Source organism: Trichosurus vulpecula, chromosome 3 (assembly GCF_011100635.1).
Source record: "Trichosurus vulpecula isolate mTriVul1 chromosome 3, mTriVul1.pri, whole genome shotgun sequence".
Taxonomy (NCBI): domain Eukaryota; kingdom Metazoa; phylum Chordata; class Mammalia; order Diprotodontia; family Phalangeridae; genus Trichosurus; species Trichosurus vulpecula.
This window is the reverse complement of record NC_050575.1, coordinates 284,670,638-284,687,248: the sequence shown is the minus strand read 5'-3', so window position 1 is coordinate 284,687,248 and position 16,611 is coordinate 284,670,638. Positions and strand designations below refer to the sequence as shown.

At 38.2% G+C, this 16,611-nt stretch overlaps 1 pseudogene; it reads left to right on the top strand.

Annotated features, from left to right (window-relative positions):
- Positions 1–401: 401 nt before the first annotated feature.
- LOC118842493 lies at positions 402–13,735 on the top strand (annotated as a pseudogene).
- Positions 13,736–16,611: the final 2,876 nt, after the last annotated feature.

Here is a 16,611-nt window from a genome sequence, read left to right as displayed (position 1 = left end):
TCCGTCTCTCTCCATCTCTCTCTTTCTCTCTCCCCCTTTCTTTCCTTTCTTTCTCTCTTCCTCTCTCCTCTCTCTCCTTCTCTTTCATGAATTGATAGCTCCCAGGTCATACCTGTTAGCATTAAGAGAGGCAAATATGCAGAAATAGTCCCAGCTCTGAGTAAAAGTGTAAAATAGGTATTTTTAAAAAATGTGCTTGAAAATTGACTTTCCCTTTTTTTCCTTATATCTTTGTGACATTATTGAATAGGTTAGTGACATGGTCAGAGTTGTGCTTTAGAAAAATTGCTTTTGCGACATAGTGGAAGATGGACTGGAGTGGAGAGAGAGTTGTGGCATGCAGACCAACCAGTAGGTTACAATAGTCCAGGATATAGGTGAAAATAAACACTTGCACCGGAATGGAGGAAGTATCAGAGGAGGCATATTCTAGAAATATTGCAAAGGTGAAACTGGTGGGCCTTGGCCATAGATTGGATATGGAGCGTAAGAAATAGTGAGGAATCAAGTATAACTCCTAGATTGCCAGTATGGGGGACTGGGAGGATGGCAGTTCTCTCAATAGTAATAGAGAAGTTTGGAAGTGGGGAAGCTGTTTGTTTCTTCCAGAGCAGAGGAGCCAATGAGAAGACACTTTGGTGGCAACCACCCCAAATTGGATTTTTGTTCTAATACTTAACTCCTAGAAAATAGTTTACTGTCATTGCAGGTTACCCTTCCTCTCAAACTCCCCTTTTCAGGATCTTATTGATTTTTAAATTTTTTCTCTTGTGATTTTTAATTGATTCATATTTAACATTCATTTAAAAAATTGAGCTTAAAGTTCTTTCCTTCCCTCCAACACTTCCCCCACCCACTGAGAAAGCAAACAATATATCAATTATACATGTGAAGTCAGGCAAAACATATTTCCCTATTAGTCATATTGCATAAAGCTTAAAAAATAAAGAAAAATTTAAAAAATATGTTTCAATCTACGGAATTCATTTCTCTCTCTGGAAGTGGAAAGCATTTTTCATCATCGGTCCTTTGGAAACTTTGGGTCATTGTCTTGATCAGAGAAGCTAAATCTTTCACAGTGGATCATCATTATAATATTGCAGTTACTTTCTACAATGTTCTTCTGGTTCTGCTCACTTCAATAAGTTTTCCTGGTTGTTCTGAAGCAATATTGCTCATCATTTTTTATAGCATGATCATATTCCATCACAAGCCCTAATTGATGGTGTAACAACAATGTGGCTAGCAGCTACTGTGGCTGTGTAAGACTGACAACAACAGCACACAGGAAGGGCTGCCAACACAGGTTTTTTGATCTGCTTTTCTAAGGAAGGCAACTTTAAGGGGTTAAGAATCTCAGTTTAATTAAACATATATATCATTCACTTAGTTCAGGGAGAAAAGATCAGCCCCCTGGACTTCTGGGCAAATACAAACAGAAATTACAAATATCAACAGAAAATTCATAGTTACCAGAGAAGCACCAACATCTGGGTTACAAAGCTGGGGGGTGGGTTCAATGGCTTGCCCAGAGTCTGGTCACCCACATTCTTTCAATGAGTGTACCCCCAAAAGTGAAATGCTAATCTTCCAGTACATACATGGTGTTCAGGGCCCTGAGGGCTAGAGGCTCACCATTTAGGGTGTGGGAAAGCTCTTGAATCTCCAGTACCACATCATATACAATTCAGTGGCTCTTGATTGTCTTAGTGCTGAGAAACATTCCAAGACAAAAAAAAAATTCCCACTTTACCTGCCCCATTCAAACAAAGGCTAATCTCATCAAAGGCACTTAAGAACAGCAAAAATTCCTGCCCTGATTAACATCATGAATCCCCAACCCCTTGATTTCCATTTCTTTGCTATCACAAAAAGAGCTGCTATAAATATCTGCATCAATTGATATAATGATATGAATTTTTTTGTTTTTCTTTTTGACATGGTCAATTGTACTGATTGTTTTCCTAATATTGTTTTCCTAATATCGATATTCCTGATATAAATCTTACCAGGTCATAGTGTATGATCTTTCAGGTATATTGCTGTAATCTCCTTGCTAGTATTTTATTTAATTTTTTATACCAATATTCATTACAGAAATTGGCCTACAGTTTTCTTTTACCATTCTTGTTCTTCCTGGTTTGTGTATCAAAGCCAAATTTGTGTCAAAAGGAATTTGGTAGGACTCCTTCTTTATCTGTTTTTTTTCAAATAATGTATATAGTATTGTAATTAATTGTTTCTTAACTGTTTGGTAGAATTTACTTATAAATTTATCTGGTCCTGAGGATTTTTTTCCTAGGGAGTTATTAATGGTTTGCTCAATTTCTTTTTCTAAGATAGGTTATTTAAGTATTCTATTTCTTCTTCTGTGTATCTGGACTATATATATATATATATATATATATATATATATATATATACACGTTTGTAAATATTCATCCATTTCATTTAAATTGTCAGTTTACTGGAATATAATTGAGAAAATATGTCTTAATAATTGCTTCAATTTCATTGTGTTGGTGGTGCATTCACACTTTTCATTTTTGATTCTTGTAATATGGTTTTCTTCTTTCTTTTTTAAGTAAAATTAGTCAATGGTTTATCAATTCCCCCTCCCCCCCACAAAACCAGGTCCTATTTTGTTTATTAGTTCAATGTTTTTTTTTTTTAAGTTTCAATTTTATTTATCTCTTCTTTCATTTTCAGGAATTTTATTTTGGTGTTTAGTTGGTGATTTTTATTGTCCTTTTTCTAGTTATTTTAGTTGCATGGCCAATTCATTTATCTACTCTTCCTCTCTTTTATTGATGTATGATTTAAAGGTATAGTTTTTCTTCTAAGTACTGCTGCACTCCATAAATTTTGGTATGTTGTCTCACTGTTATTCTCTTTAATGAAATTATTGTTTCTATGACTTATTCTGTGATTCATTCATTCTTTAGGATGATTTAGTTTCAATTCATTTTTAATCTATGCTTCTGTGGCCCTTTTTTGAATATAATTTTATTGCAATATTGTCTGAAAAGAGTGCATTTAATATTTCTGCTTTACTGCATTTGTTTTTAAGGCTTTTATGCTGATCAATTTTTATGAAGCTGCCATATATAGCTGTGAAAAAGGCACACTTCTTTCTGTTCCCATTTAATTTCTTCAGAGGTCTATCATATCTAACTTTTTAAAAATTCTATTCATCTCCTTAATTTTTTCTTATTTATTTTATGGTTAGATTTATCTAGCTCTGAGAGGGGAAAGTTGATGACCCCAATTGTATAGTTTTACTATTTCCTCCTATAATTCATTTTTTTCCTTTATGAATATGATGTCATGATGTTTAGTTTATATAAGCATATACATACATACATACATACATACATACATATACAAATCTGTTTATATCTATCTATCTATCTATTTATCTATCTATCTGTCTATGTGTCTGTCTCTATCTGATAGAATGCTGGGCCCTGGAGTTACTAGCTGTGTGACCCTGGGCAAGTCACTTAACCCTCTTTACCTCAGTTTCCTCATCTGTAAATGAGACAGAGAACAAAATGGTAAATCATTCCAGTTTCTTTGCCAAAAAAAAACCCCAAATGAGGTCATGGAGTGTCAGACATTACACTTTTTCCTCTGACACTGATTTTGAAAATAATTTTTAACTTTTCCAGGAATTCTTGTTGTGTTTGTGTCCAATTCAATTTTTCCTTTGAGTCTTGGCTTGTAGCTATTTTAAAAAAATCTTATTGACTTCTGAGTTTGTGTCTTATCTTCCCTGCCACCATAATGATTTTTATGGTCAGGTTCTTTTTTTATTTGCTCATTTTTCTAGCCCATTTCTTAACATTGAAGTTTATATCAAAGTTGGGCTCTGCTCACCCGGGTGGGGTGATGGGGTGAATACTGTCCCAAGCTTCAGGCTTTTTTGTAATGCTCTTTTCAGTGCTGTTTCTCAGGGTTTGAAAGCTTTTGGTATTTTCAATGTGGTGTCATCTGGAAAGAACTGTGGTTGCTGCTCTACTGAATTTTACTCTGAACCTTATGGTAGAAATGCCCTTGGTCAACTGCTACTGTTCCTTATGGTCCCTGATTCTTCATCAGCCCAACTGCTCTTTTCTGCCCTGAGGCTGTGATCTTGAAGTGAGTGTAGGTAATGGAGTTACAAAGCAGTGCTTAGTCTTGTGACTAGTTGTAGCAAAGGAATCTCCTATAATCTCTTTCTGACCTGATCCTCTTACTGTCTCTGACTTGAGAGCTCCCAAAGTTGCTGCCACTGTTGGTGTCCTAAAAGTGTGGCTTGCTTGCTTAGGTACTAAAGTGGTTTTACAGATGGCCTGGGAAGAGAGAATATCCAGATGGAAGAACTACTAGTGATAGTGGAGAGAACAGATTGATTGACCCCTTAGATCTGTGGGACAATTGATCATTTTAGGATTAAAATTGGAAAGGGCCTTAAAGGTCATGTATTTCATTTTACAGACAGGGAAACCGAAGTTCCAAAGAAGGAAATGACTTGCCAAAGGACTCAGAAAGAGTAAGTAGCAGACCTAGAAATCCAACCTGAAATCTTACTATAGAAGAGTTCTTTCTACTATGCACAGCTGCATATTCAGAGGGAAAAATAAAATCCTAAATAAGGAGCTGCCTTTTTGTTCCCTAGAGACTACATTGGAAAGTCCTTCCTCTTTGGCTCTCTCTTTTCTCCCTTTTAAAACAAAACTTACAAAAGACAATAGCAACAACAACAGCAACAGCAGTAGCTGTAGCAGCAACCACAACCACCACTACAACAACCACAACGTCCAAATTCTTGTTTCTGGGAGAGAATCTGCTGTTATCTCCCCTAGTATGAAATTTAGCTCTCCACATCATTCTCCTAGGGCCATTTGCATTTTAATGAAGTTTTGATCTCTGGAGCAGGAAGGGATGTCTAGGATAGCATGGAGCAGAGGTTCTTAACCTTTTTTATTCAAAGACCCTTTGCTAGTTTGGTAAAACCAATGAACCACTTCTCTCTGTCTCTGTCTCTGTCTCTCTCTCCCTCTCTGTCTCTCTCTCCCTGTATATAGATCTGTCTGTCTGTCTGTCTATCTATCTATCTATCTTTTTTAAATGAATAAAATAAAATACATAGGATTTCCAAGGAAAACAATATTGAAATAGTTGTTTATTTATATAAGTTTACAGATCCTAGTTTAATAACCTCTGGTTTAAAGAGGAGGACAGATCATTGCCAAGGCCACTTCTAGCTCTAAAAATCCATGATTCCCAGTGTTCCTAAAACTGAACTAGGAAAGAACTGCCTATAGCCTTGCTTAGAATCTAGGGAGAGTGTTTCTATCCTGACAAATGACTGCAGTCAATTTAAAACATATCAACGTCCCTGGCAATGGAGATTGAATCTCCCTGGCATACAGTCTTGGAGATGAACTATTTAGTGACCGAACTCACTATCCCAAGGAGTCATGAGAGTTTTCTGTCACAGTCAGCCCCATATCACTAGGTCTCAGAGCAGTCTTTTCTTAAGCACACTGGAGTGTAAGAAATCCCATTGCCAGGTTACGCTTATAGTCCAAACAAGCCAAGATTCAAGCCTCTGTATATGACAGGGGCATCAAGAAACTCTGGGATGTGGCTAGGAGAATTGCATGTACAAGCCCTGTGAAATTGTCTTTAAAGCACACTAGGATTTCTTGTTTCGTTACTTCAGTGAGATGTATCCATGTGAGTACTTCTTCCAATACTGAAATTCCTACCCCATTCATGGCCTATTCTCCTATATGATTCTTGTTCATGTGCTCTTATTTATCCTCTGGGGCATGGGTGAAGGGGCGGGTAGTCTTCCTGTACAACTCTTAAGGTTTCATGGATACCAGTGGAGTCCACCCTCACTCTTGCTGTAAGATTGGCTCACATTCTTTTCTGATTATATATCTGTCTGTTGACATCCTCTATACATTTTTTCTTGTAATTCTTGGTTGATCATATGTTACAATGTACTCATGCCTTTCATGTCCTTCTCCATCGCACTTTGAGTGATCCACAACTTTAGTTCTTTGGGAGATTGTGGAATTCCATGACTTGCAGCTATATAGCACTAAAAGAAGACCGTTATTATTAAAGAAAAGGAAAGACTTTTGTTTCAGGGAAAAGCTCAAGATCAGTAATAGCACTGTATTATTTCCCAAAGACAATTCAGCCAGCTCTTGATGTACCCTCTCCATGGGTTTCTATCTAAATGACATGTCATAGTTTATACCCAAGGTACTTGGTTTTTCGACTGTAGTTATTAGGCTAAACTCTTTTGAGGTAATATGGATCTCATTTAGAAATCTCTGTTATTTTCTAAGGCTTGATGTGATTATCTACATATCATCTACAAATAGGGGGAGCTTCCCATCTATAGGGAATCTCTCTGGCATTTGTATTCTGCACTGGATCTCTTTCACTACAGTGAGGAGTCAATCACTGAGTTACCAAACATTTCCTAAGTGTGTGGGGCTATGTGGTAGGCACTGAGCTAGGTGCTAGGGATACAATTATAACAAATGAAGTAATCCTCTTCCTCAAGGAGCTTATATTCTCCTGAGGACATAGAATCTACATATAATTGTAAACAGAGTAAGTATAACTTATACAGATGAATATAATTTAAATGGAAATGGCAATAAAATTTACTAATATCATAGTTTAATAATTAATAATTTGATAAAATAGCTTAAATATACTATAATATCAAATGATCTTTATGAAAAATAAACACTGTGCTAATAAGTACTGGGGATAGAAATACGAGAGGAGGAAAGTTTCTTCTCTCAAGAAAACACATACAGGAGGATTCAGTTCATGGCAAAAGGAAAGGTTAGGTAATACTCAGATTCTGGCTTGGAAGATACCATAATAAAGAGAATAACTACACAGTAGGTAGGGAAGGCACTAGGATTTGGAGGGAGTAAGAAAAGGCTTTGTATAGACCAGTGGTTATCAGCCTCATCTATGTAGATAGATTTCAGGGAATCTGTAATCTTGAATAGGAAAAAAAGTTCAACATATAGGGCAGCATAATTATAATATATGGGGTATATCTATTTAATGGCAAGCAAAGTGGGACTTTTTGTTTTGCTCTTTTTTCTTTTGGAGTTCTAGTTCTTCTCAGCACTAAGGTAATCAAATACCTTTGGTTGAGACTTGCCTTTGTTTGATTCAAGAGCCTTTGATTAACAAAGAGCCTTAGACAAGTCACAAGAAAGTCTAAGTTACATGAGTTCGAGTCACATGGTTGTGACACCCTTACCCTGAAGAAGTGTATATATACTCTGAGGTTAGTATTTTGCCTGGGGGCTCACTCATTGGGAGGATGTTCAGGTGATTTGGCCAGACTAGATACTGGGTAGTTGTTAAGGAGCACCCCTCCCCCCCAGGCTTTGAAAACCCAGATATTGGTGCTTCTGTCTCTGGTAACTATGTATGTATTGTTATGGGCAGATGGTTAGATGCCCTGTCTGCTGATTTGTGTTATTTACTCTGTTTATATAATTTTTGCTTGTAATTTCTGTTTGTGTTTTCTCTGAAGTTTGGGGTGCTGACTTTCCTGCCTGAACTAAGTGAATGATATATGTATGTTTAATTAAAGTGAGATTGTAAACCCCTTAAAGTTGCTTTCCTTAGAAAAGCTGAACAAAGAACCTGCGCTAGCAGCCCTCTTGTGTGATGGTGTTATTGGCCTTACACCTCCAAAGTAGCTGTAAGCAGCATTGTTGTTACGGTCTACCAGCTGTGTCACCCTGGGTAAGTCACTTAGCCTCTATTTGCCTCAATTTCTCATCCATAAAATGATGATAATAATAGCACCTATTTACTGGAATTGTTGTAAGGATCAATGAGATAGTAATTATAAAGTACTTAGAGCAGTTCTTAGTACTCTATAGCACTATAAACTATTAGCTTCTATTATTAATTATTATTACATAATTAGTTTCCTTTGTAATCTATGCGTTTTATGTCATGCCTTTAAAATCATTATGCTGAGGAGGGGTCCTTAAGCTTCATGAGATTTCCCAAAGTGGCCATGAAATGATAAATCATAAGAAATCCATACTGTAGAGGGCATTTTAAAAATTGTGTCCTGAAACAAGATAGATATTCTCTGAGGAAGGGGTAAGGAGGGAATGCTTTCCAGGCATGGAGTATAGTCAGTGTTTAGGCTTAGAGACAAGTGGTGGAATGCCAGGAGTAAGGATCAGAGAGAGAGAAGGCCACTGTAAGGGGACCAGTGAATAATGAAGCTGAAACAAAAGTGGGGCTTTAAAAGACAAATAGAAGAATTCATATTTTATTCTAGAAGCAATGAATAACTGGGCCTCTCTTGTTTTTTTTAGATAACTCTCTAAGGTTGCCTTCAATTTACTTTGTATTTTGAAAATACTTTTATTTATATGTGCTACTTCATTAATTAAAATATAAGCTTCTCAAGGTTAGGGACTATTTTTTTCTTCTTTGTATCCAGTGCTTGGTGCGGTTCCTGGCACAGTGTAAGTGTTTGATAAATAAATATCCATTGATTAATTACTTGCTAAGGAATAAAAAAAAAGCAATTTTGTTCTATGTGCTTCTGATTCCTTAGAGTCGAACAAATAAAGGGGTTGAATTGAGCTGTATCTCACTATCAGAAACAAATGGTCATATCTCTGAAAGAAGTGCTAGGTGGGACCAGACCTAGTAATAACAGCATGCTTCTACCCTGTTGAAAATCTTTCTACCAGTGGGATATAAAGAAACAGGAGATTGGGGATGGGGATTTATTTTATTCTTTTTTCACTCTCAACAGAACATTATTTCTCATACCTCACACCTCCCCACACTTCTGTCCTCATTCCTTGCCTCCATTATTGCAAAACATTTTGGATCTAGAAGCAACAACCACAGAACTTTATGACCTGTGTCTGTATCCATATACTTTACCTTCTGAAAGAATGAATTTTTTTCTGCTTTAAAATAGTGTTTTTGGAAGACCGAAAATGCAGCCTTTAAGAGATCAATATGACATTCTTTCCCTACCGTAGACATTTCTGCTTACTGAGGTACCCTCTCAGAACCTATATCTTCTTTAATGGTTTTTAATGCCAACATGGCATGGAATCAAATTCATTAAATCAAGCAGTTGCTCTATACTGGACATATAGCTTAGCTGAATAGACCATTGGATGAGGAAATGAATTGGCGTGAATTTGAGTTCTACTTCTGTAACTCACAAAATTAGGACCCATTATCTCTTTGGACCTTTATTTGTAAAATGAAGGGCTTAGACTGGATTTCTAAGGTCCTTTCTAGGTCTATGATTCTATCCAATTCCCATTAAGCAGCTACTATATTCAAGACTCTGTGGGAAAACAAAGAAGCATAACAAGCAATATAATCTAGTTGTAAAAACAAGATCAACACTCAGGAAAAATTAAATATGAGTTTGAGACAGAAAGATTTGACCTGGCCTGTGGGAGAATGGGTAGGGTTTAGATGGATGGATGTGATGGGAGGAGGGTACTTCAGGTTTTTTGTGGGGGAAGAAGGAGGAGAAGTAGGAGGAGGAGGAGGAGGAACTACCACAGTCTATCTCCTTTGGCTACATTAATCTATTATTTACTATAAAATATCCAAATAAATAGCTATATATATATATATATATATATATATATATATATATATATATATATATATATATATATATATAACTTTATATGGATTTGTTCTATCCCTGGAGCCAGTTGATTCCATGAAAACAAATGTAAACTGGATATACAAATAACTCTCCCTTCTTATATTTCACACTACTCATCTGATTCATCTGAATACAAATATGTCTTTACGAGATCAGATTTTTCATTGGCAGAAGACTTGTGAAACATGGTACAACTCTGCGTTGGCAGTCCCATAACTCCATGTTTTTCTTAGACTGGGATGACTGGGGCCTGAGACCTTAATGGTAGCAGTTAATAACGTGTGTTAGAAAGAGGGCTTGGTTTTGAGTTAGTGGATCTGAGTATCAATATTGGCCTTGTTAGTTACTATCTATGTGAAATTAACCTTTTTGGATTTTGGTTTCTTCATCTGTGATACAAGCAAATTGGACTCATGGCCCCTGATGTTCTTTTTAGCTCTAGCTTTGATACTATGAAAAGTTTTAATGCTTGCATAGATTTGACAATGAATGTCTGGTAGGAGAGGATCCTCCAGACTGGAAGGTACAATAGATGTGTAGTAGTAGGGCAATTAATTCAATGACAATTATGTTAAAGAAGCAGGAGATCATGGTGGATAGAAGCTGGTATCGGAATCAGGAAAACCTGAATTTAAGTCCTACTTCTGACATATATCAGCTGTGTGACCCCGGGCAAATAACTTAATAACTCAATGTCACAAAATAACTCTGTAAGACTATACCTTGCAGAAGACTTGCCTGTCTGTATTGGTAGAAAGAGTGTTCTTACTGGGAATTCACCATACTAAAGGATTCAAAAATTGAAACCCCCAAAGAAGGAGAAAAATATGATTGTGCTGCTAAAGGAGGAGGATTATTGAAAGGATCAGAGGTGTGCTCTCTCTAAAGAAAAAAATATAGCTTTTGAGGCCATATTTTAAGAATGGCGGGGGGAGATTAGAGATAAATGAGAAAGAAATGTGGAGCCCTGTCCAATGAAGTAATGATTATTTTTGACTTTCTTCTTGGCTACAAGTTCAAAGAATTACATGTTAGTATTTTCCATTTAAAAATGATGACTCTCTGAGCCATAGCTCACAGATGCCAACCTTGCTCTGTCCTCCCCACAGGGAGCCTGTAGCTATATTGTGCTGTTCCTCCACATTTCACAGAGCTATGCTTCAGTGTAATGAAGGCTGGGTTAACATATAGTTCTGTGGTGTGACATGCTGAGTTTGGACCTACTTCACATGTCATGGTCATTTGATTGCCCCTCTTCTGCCCTGCTCTTACCAGAAATGCAAAGAAGAAGATGGTGGAGGTATTTTATTGTTGTTTGAAAGAGTTTTACTATGGGCCTGTTACCAAGTAGCTGTGCAACCTTGGGTTAAGTCATTTTATTTCTCTAAGTCTGTTTCTCCATACTACTCTTTTTTTCTTCCCTCTTCCTCTTTTTTCTTCTCTTTCTCTTCCTTCTTCCTTTTTCCTTTCTCTTGATTTCTTCCTTCCTTGTATTTGTTGTTCCCTTCCTCCTCTTTGTCCTTTCCTTCTTTCCTCCCTTTACCCTTGCCTCCCATCTTCCCTCTTTTTCTCCTTTTTCTTCCATGCCTATGATAATTTCATTCATCTCTTTTCCTTCACAATATAGGCCTCATAACTATGATACTCCATCTGCCAGGTTGGTGAGTGTAAACTTTGGAGAGTGATAGGAACCACAAACTACCAGAGATTTTCCAAGGGCTTAGGCTAGGTGATCTCTCAGGTTCCTTTAAGCTTTAACTGCCTTTGATTTTGTGTATTTACATCTTCTCCTGAGTGTGGCCAATTGCAAAGGGACTTGGGCTGTCCCTCTCCCCCACCTTGGAGTTCTTAACTAGTTGAAAGGCATTGTGGTATAGTTACTAGAAAGCTGGCTTCAGAGTTAGGGAGACCTTGGATCAAGTTTTGCCTTTGATACATATGTAGTAGCTGTTTAGTCACTTAACTTCAGGTTTCAAGCAACTTCTAACATTATTGGTTGCAAAGCAACTGTTAACCTACATTGGAAGAGGAAGTTCTTCACTAGGAGCACCCAACTCTGATGAAATTGTAATCCTGAGGAAACAAACAAAATAGAATGAATTAGAACTAACCATCAGCCACATTCATTTGTATGGTGGACCTTGTAATGGAGAACACACATTTGGGGGATGGTTGGCCAGCATTTGAGGTTCATTCTGTAACCATGAAAAGGGCTATAACTAGATCATGTGAATAGAATAGACCTCAGCATCATTAACTTCATGAGGAGCTAGAAAATAAAACAGGCCAACTTTCCTTGGTGATATTTCTGTACCTATGACATGACTTTCTTCTATCTCTATCAATGAGAAAATACCATGACTCTATCCACCATGTATTCTGCAAGGTTGCCAGGAGGAAGAGAGTTTTATCTCATTGAAATCTGCCCCATGGTGATTTCAGCATTATAAAACAACAACCAAGTTCTTTGACATTTTACAAAGAACCAAATTCAGGAAATAGAACAAGTTATTGATTTTTTTTTCTGTCTTCTCCCCCATCTCTAAGATTTTCCTGACAGGGAATAGACTGAATTGCTTCCTGCCATTTTCTCTCAGCATATAGGGAAACAAAGCTTACATTCACTAGTTTGATCCTACAAACTCGGCTTTTGTTCTGGATGCTTTCAAGGCAACTTCATTGTTCCTTCCAATTCATAAAGCTCTGCAGTGGCCACCCTGAGCACTTGACCTGTTGGCTGTGAAAACTAAATTAATACCTTGTGGTTTGTGGTTCAAAAATTAAATGTTAGTAACTGCTTCAGGGACTCTTCTCTAGGGAAAAGCTAGTTAATTTGTCTCAAAGTTAAGTGCTATTTCTACTATCCAAGTCTACTGTTAACAACATCTTGAAGAGGGTGGAGCCAAGATGGTGGAGTAGAAGCAGGGACTTTCTTGAGCTCTCCCCCAAACCCCTCCAGATGTCTGTAAAATGCCTCTGGACAAATTCTAGAGCAGTAGAACTCACAAAGGGACACAGTGAAGCATTTTCCAGTCCAGGACAACCTGGGTGGTCAATGGGAAAGGTTGGTTATGCCGGGCTGGGAGAAGAGCACAGTCTGGCATGGGCTGTGCCAACACAAACCGGGCCCCAGCAAACCTGGAGCAGGCCTCAGGAGACTGAATCACCAGCAGCTGAGGCCATTTCCAGACTTCTCAACCAACAAATGTCAAAGACAACTTAGAAGGTCAGTGGGAAAGGTCTGTCAGACTTGGGTGAGAGAGGAGAGAAAACCAGCCCCAACTCTAGTGCAGCTTCAGGGTTGTAGCAGCAATGGCAGTGGCTGCTTCCAAAGCACTCAGCCCACAGATAGTAAGGGGATCAATCAATTGATTGAAAGGAGATTACAGGGATCTCTTTCACTGGCCTGCAGCTCAGTGAATATACCCACAGCAACCTCTTCTTAGCCTTGTGTCTAGCTAATGACACAGAGGAAGACAGAGAGGACCCCAAGTATGAGATTTTGTCCTGGGCCCTAGGCAGGGGCTGGCAGAAACTCCTGCCCAGCTTCCTTTGTCGGAGGGACCAGCTGTGGGCCCGGATGGGCTACCGGGCAGTTGTGAGCCAGCACTGTTGTGAAGAGGTCATGGCAAGGGAACCATCCTGTTGGGCCTGGACCAGGGAACGGCCTGCCCACCATGGGGGGGAGGGGGGCTTGCCATCACGTCCCATGTCTCAGATCTCCCTCCACTGGGCTGCTCTGTTTGTGACTGCTGGGTCCGGTGGGGCCATTCTCCGTTTCCTCCCAGACAGCCGTCCCCCATGCAGAAGTCCCTTAAACAGCATGCCCCCCAGCAGCAGTACCCCAAACAGCCTCCTCCAGCTCAGTCCCTTCCCATTCTTTCGTTGGCCCCTTGGCCCAGGAAATTTTTCCTCATTCTCCCTCCAAAGCTGTAGCTAGAACCTGGGACCTACACTTTGCAGATCCTGCTAGAGCTGGCTGCTGCCATCTCCCCTGCTTCCTGGCAGCCAGTAGGATAAAGAGCAGCCGGGATCAGCCTGCCGGCCCCTCTCTGCAGTTGCCCCTTTGTGGGATGACTGCCCTCCCTGGCTCCGGCTGGCATCACTGCTGCCCTCCTCCTTCCTTCTCTTCTTCAGCTTCCTAGTGGTTAAGTATCAGCCTTCCTTGCTGTGTAACTACTATTCTTCTTGACACCACAATGGTCTTGGTTCCTTCTTTAATAAATTGGAGAAGAGACAAAAAAAATTTAAAAAAATACCTGGATTTGGGTTGTAGTCTTGGGTGGCAGTCCTGGGGTAAGGAGGAGTACTGTCACAGAAAAGCTTGTGGCAGCAGGCAGCAGTGGAGAGGAAACCCTCCTCACAGTCTCAGGGTAGAAAAGAGTGCTTGTGGTCACTCACTAACCAAAGCACAGGCCAAGAGAGGAGTAAACACTTCTCATTAGATCATACAACCTTGAAGGAACTGAAAACTTACAGGTCCCTAGAAGTATCTCTGAACATAGCTGCGCAAAATCCCTGAAGCTTGAGACAGTATTCCCTGCATACTAGAAGCAGAGCCCTACCTTAACAAAGAGTTAAAAAGTCAAGTATTTGTCTGGGAAAATGAGCAAACAGCAGAAAAAAATCAGACTATAGAATCTTACTTTGGTGACAAGGAAGATCAAAACATACAATCAGAAGAAGACAACAAAGTCAAAACTCCCACATCCAAAACGTCCAAGAAAAATATGAATTTGTCTCAGGCCATGGAAGAGCTCAAAAAGGAATTTTGAAAACCAAGTAAGAGAAGTAGAGGAAAAATTGGGAAGAGAAATGAGAGTGATGCAAGAAAATCATGAAAAATGAGTCAATAGCTTGCTAAATGAGACTCCCCCATAAATATTGAAGAAAATAACACCTTAAAAATAGACTAGACCAAATGGCAAAATAGGTACAAAAAGCCAATGAAGAGAAGAAAGCCTTAAAAGGGACAATTGACCAAATGGAAAAGGAAGGCCAAAAGGTCACTGAAGAAAATATTTCCTTAATAATTAGAATGGAGCAAATGGAAGATAAGGACTCTATGAGAAGTAAAGAAATTATAAAACAAAACCAGAAGAATGAAAAAAAATAGAAGACGATGTGAAATATCTCATCGGAAAAACAACTGATCTGGAAAATAGAGACAGCAGAGCTAATTTTAAAATTATTGGACTGCCTGAAAGCCAGAAGGGAGGGCAGATTGGGGAAAGGAGTAATCAGAAAACACATTATCGTGGAATGGGGGGAGGGGAAAGAAGGGGAGAAAATTTGAAACTCAAAATACTTTTTTAAAAAGTTTTTAGATTTTTTATTTTTAGTTTACAACACTCAGTTCCACAAGTTTTTGAGTTCCAAATTTTCTTCCCCTCCCTCTGCTCCCTCTCCCTGCCAAGATGGCATGGAATCCAATATATGTTCTACATATACCTTCTCATTAAACTTATTTACACAATAGTCAAGTTGTAAAGAAGAATTATGACCAAAGGAATGAATCATGAGAAAGAAGAAACAAAACCAAAAAAGAGGAGAAAAAAAGAGAAAGAGCAAATAGCTTGCCTCAATCTGCATTCAGACTCTGTAGTTCTTTCTCTGGATCTAGAAAGCCCTCTCCATCATGAGTCATTTGGAACTGTCTTTGCACCTTGTATTGCTGAGAAGAGCCAAATCTATCAAAGTTAGTAATCACAGAAGCAATATGTCTGTGGTTTTGTACAATGTTCTAGTTCTGCTCCCCCCACTCAGCATCATATCATGTAGGTCTTTCCAGGTTATTATGAAGTCTGTATGTTCCCCATTTTTTAAAGCATGATAGTATTCCATTACATTCATATACCAAACTTGTTTAGCCATTCTCCTATTGATGGGCATCCCCTTGATTTCCAATTCTTTGCTACCACAAAAAGAGCTGCTATAAATATTTTTGTACATATGGGTCCCTTTCCCACTTGTGTGATCTCTTTGGGATATAGCCCTAGAAGTGGTATTGCTGGGTCAAAGGGTATGCATGTTTTTATAGTGCTTTGGGCATAATAGAACTCAAAATCTTGTGAAAATGAGTGTTGTAAACTAAACTAAATAAATAAATTGAAATGAGAAAAAGTCTTAATTTTGTATGTATCGTTCTATTTGCTTTAGTAAGAGGTTATCTTTATTGATGGGGGCAAATATTTCATCATATTCATTATGTCTCTAGAAATTTCCTTTGCCTATAATCCTGTCCTTACACTTATATCTTCCTCTATGTCATAATAAGTATTTCTTGGCAATTCTGAAATATCTTCCTATAATGATGGCCCAGACACTGTGCCAATTCAGTAACATGACCATTTGCTGGATAATGCTTATCTTGATGGCTTGATCTATTCTTGGGCACTCTTCTCATTTGCTTCAAACTATTATTTTGTTTTGAACAATGTCTATGACGAATTTCACCTCTGCTTTATTTTAATCGTGACTCCTTTGGTGGCAATATTCTCCCACAACCTGGAGCTTTATGATGTCCATCACAAAATATGCTATGAATATTTAAAGTATCTCTCAGTCTCTGTCTCTCTCTGTCTTTATCTCTCTCTTTTCCTCTTGATCTATATCTATATCTATACCTGGGTGTGTAATACATATCAGTCTCCAGCTATACCTATATCTGTAACTGAATCTATATCTACAATATCTATTTATATCTAATGTATAGATATAGACAAGGATAGACATAGCCTTTACATTTAATGTTCTAGTCCACTTACATATTAACATGGTTCTATTTTTCTTTTTTGAGTACTTCTCAGCTGGCAAAAAGGCAAAAAACTTTACATACCAGTAGTCTATCGCCTCCTTTATCTCTTTATTTCTTCATTTCTTCATTCATTTCATCA